At 37.2% G+C, this 3,697-nt stretch overlaps 1 pseudogene; it reads left to right on the top strand.

Annotated features, from left to right (window-relative positions):
* Nucleotides 1-2,814: 2,814 nt before the first annotated feature.
* On the top strand, nt 2,815-3,283 carry LOC114505980 (annotated as a pseudogene).
* The last annotated feature ends 414 nt before the right edge of the window (nt 3,284-3,697 follow it).

The following is a 3,697-nucleotide window of genomic DNA, read 5'->3' as shown; positions in this document are numbered from 1 at the left end:
GAAGCAAAAAATTGTCAGAGCAGAAAAGGAAGAGATATTTCCACAATTACACTTGGAAACTGAAACCTTCTTTTCTGTGTGATATACAGAAGTAGTTGACAGAAGTTAGCAAGGACAGAACTGGACACCACCACCAACTAACCTGAATTAATTTATATGTATAGAACGGTCCACACAACAGCAGACACACATTCTTTTTCAAGTGTACACAGAACATTTACCAAGATAGACCATATCGTGAGTCACGAATCAAATCTTAACAAATTTAAAAGGATTGAAATCATATAAAATGTTTTCTGACTATAATGGAATTAAACTAAAAATCAGTAACAGAAGGATAACTGAAGAATCTCCAAACACTAGGAAAAAACCACACTTTTATAAAGGAAATCTGAAAGAAAATTTTAAAATGCATTAAAATGAAAGAAAATTAATATAGAGCATACATAAATGTGTGGGGTGTGGCTGAAGTGGGAGGGGCATTGACTGCAGTACGTAAATGAGAAATGTCTCAGAGCAGCGTCTAAGCTCCCCCCTGAGAAACTGAGGTGTTGGGGTGAGGAAGGGACATGAAATAAACCTGGACGATTAGGAGGAAGAAGGTAACCAAGAATGGTTGTTAATGAAACTGAAAATAGAAAAACAGAAAATTAATGAACCCCAAAAGTGGTTTTTCGAGAGACCAATACACCTGATGCACCTCTAGTCAGCCTGACAAATAGAAAGAGAACACAGGTGACCGAACCAGGACTGCCAAGGGGGCACAGCCATGGGTCCCACAGGCATTGGAACACTAATAGCATCCGCTTGCAAGTAAAATGGACCGAATCTCCAAAATCCACCAAATATCAAAATTCACTCAGTGTGAAATAAATAACTCAGATAGTCCTAGAGCAATTTTAAAAAAATGAATTTGTAGTTTAAAACCGTACTTTAAAAATCTCCAAGCCTTAATGCTTTTGTGGACAGATGTTTTTCTTTTAATGTAACAGCCTTATTGGATATAATTCACATACCACACAATTCAGTCATTTTCATATGTTCAGAGCTGGGCCAACATCACCATAATCCGTTGTAGAACATTTTATCACCCCGGAGAGGAACGCTGTGTCCATCGGCAGCCACTCCCTGCTTCCCCCCAACTGCTCAGCCCGAGGCCGCCCATCTCCCATCTCCAGGGATTTGCCTGTTCTGGACATTTTATATGAGTGGGATAATGTGGTCTTTGTGATTGATTTATTTCTCTTACCACAATATTTTCAAGGTTCATCCATGTTGTTGCATGCATCACTTACTTCATTTCTTTTTATGGTCAAATAATATTACATTGTAGGGGTATACCACCTCTAACTGATCCATTTATCAGTTGATAGATATTTGAGCTATCTCCACTTTTTGTGGCATAATATAGCCACACATTTGTGTACAAGTTTTCACGTGAACTGAACGTTTTCACTTCTCTTGGGCATACCCCTAGGGGTGAGATTGCTGGGTGGGACAGGAGTGGGAGTGGTAACTCTATGTGGTCTTTTTGAGGAACTTTCCCAGAGCAGCTGTGCCATGTACATTCTCACTACCAGTGTATGAGACTTTTTTAAAGATATATAACAGTTGTTATTACCTGTTTTTTAAGAAAATTCTAGCCGTCCTATTGAGTATGAAGTAATATCTCATCATGTTTTTTTTATAAGAGAGAGGGGAAAGGAGGAGGAAAGAGAGGGAGAGAAACATCAGTGTGAGAGAAACATCGATCAGTTGCCTTCCACATGTGCCCTACCTGGGACCAGACCCACAACTCAGGCATGCGCACCGACCAGGAATCAAACTGGTGACCTTCAGTTTTTGGGACGACGCCCAACCAACTGAGCCATGCCAGCTGGCTGGGGCTCCTCATGGCTTTAATTTGCATTTCTCTAATTACTAATGATGTTGAGGCCTCTTTTCATCTGCTTACTAGCCATTTGTATATCCTCTTTGGGGAGAATCTATTTAGATCCTTTGCTTATTTTCAAATTAAGATTGCCTTTTTTATTACTGATTTTTTTATTATTGATATAAAGTGTTCTTTATATATTCTAGATACAAGTCCCTTATCAGATACATGATTTGAGAATATTTTCTCCTTCTGTAATTGTCTCTGTAAAGGATTTCACCTTCTTGGTGGAATCCTTTAAAGCACAAAAGTGTTTGATTTCAATGACATCCATTTTATCTTTTTTTGTTCTTGTCGCTTATGCTTTTGGTATTGTATCTATGAATGCTTGTTCTAACTGAAGGTTATAAATGTTTATGTCTATATTTTTAATATGAGTTTTATAGTTTTGGCTGTAACAGTTAGGTTTAGGACCCATTAGAGTTAATTTTTATGAATGTTTTGAAGAAAGGATGTTTTGTATGTGAATGTCCATTTGTCTCAGCACTAGTTGTTGAAAAGGTTATTCTTTCCCTACTGAATTGTCTTGACATCCTTGTTGAAAATCAGTTGACTGAAAATGCAATAGTTTATTTCCGGACTCCAAGCCACCTTATTGATCTATTTGTCTATCCTATGCCAGTGCCACCCTTGCTTGACGCTGTAGCTTTGTAGTTAATGTGGAAGAGGCGGTGTGAGTCCTCCAACTCTGTTCTTCTTTTCCAAGATTGTTTTGGCTATTCTGAGTTCCTTGCATTTCCATAGGAAATTAAGAATATAAATATTGTCTAGAATTGTACCCCTGAAATCTATGTTATTTTATTAACCAATGTCACCCCAGTAAATTCAATTTAAAAAAAGAATATAAATATTGTCAGTTTCAATCCTTTTAGGCATGGGCAGAGGGAGATGAAGAGTGTGGATGCTGAGTTTCCCGGCAGCTTAACTCAAAGATGGTCAACGTGCTTAAAACCCAAAGGACTCTCTGTAAGAAGCGTGGAAAGCATTGGCCTCAAAAGTGACCCAGTACAAGAAGGGCAAGGATCCCTAAAGCCCAGGGGAAAAGGCACTATGATCGGAAGCAAAGTGGGTGGGCAGACAAAGCCAATTTTCCGGAAGAAGGCTAAAGCCACAAAGAAGATTGTGCTGAGGCTTGAATGTGTTGAGCCAAACTGCAGATCCAAGAGGTTGCTGGCCACTGAGAGATGCAAGCATTCTGAACTGGGAGGAGATAAGAAGAGAAAGGGCCAAGTGATCCAGCTCTAAGCTTTGGGATTCTTTTGTTCTTTTATTTTCAAAAGGAAACTGTTGAAGCAGTAGAAAAATTACCAGTATGAAAATAAATGCACTGATATTCTTACTCATAAAAAATATTGTCAGTTTCAGCCCAAAGGCACTTGGGATTTTTATAGAGATTTTGCCAAATCTATCTATTAACTAGGGGGTGTTGCCATCTTAAAATATTGTCTTATAATCTATGAACATGGATTGCCTTTGTTTATTTAGGTCTTCTTTAATTTCTTTCAACAATGTTTTATTGATTTGAGTATTTAAGTCTGTATTTTTTAGGTAAATTTTATTCCTGTTTTATCTTTCTGATGATATTATAAGTAGAATTATTTTAACTTCACTTTTGAATTGTTTACTGCAAGTGTATAAAACTACTTTTTTGTTATACCATATGTACACTTTATATATTTTTGTATATTAATTTGGTATTCTGTAACTTTGTTGTCTACATTGATTAATTTTAATATTTTTAGTGCATCCTGAGGCTATTTTCTG

The sequence above is a fragment of the Phyllostomus discolor genome, chromosome 9, assembly GCF_004126475.2.
Source record: "Phyllostomus discolor isolate MPI-MPIP mPhyDis1 chromosome 9, mPhyDis1.pri.v3, whole genome shotgun sequence".
NCBI lineage: Eukaryota > Metazoa > Chordata > Mammalia > Chiroptera > Phyllostomidae > Phyllostomus > Phyllostomus discolor.
The sequence above is the reverse complement of the archived record's forward strand: the minus strand, read 5'-3'. Positions and strand labels throughout refer to the sequence as shown.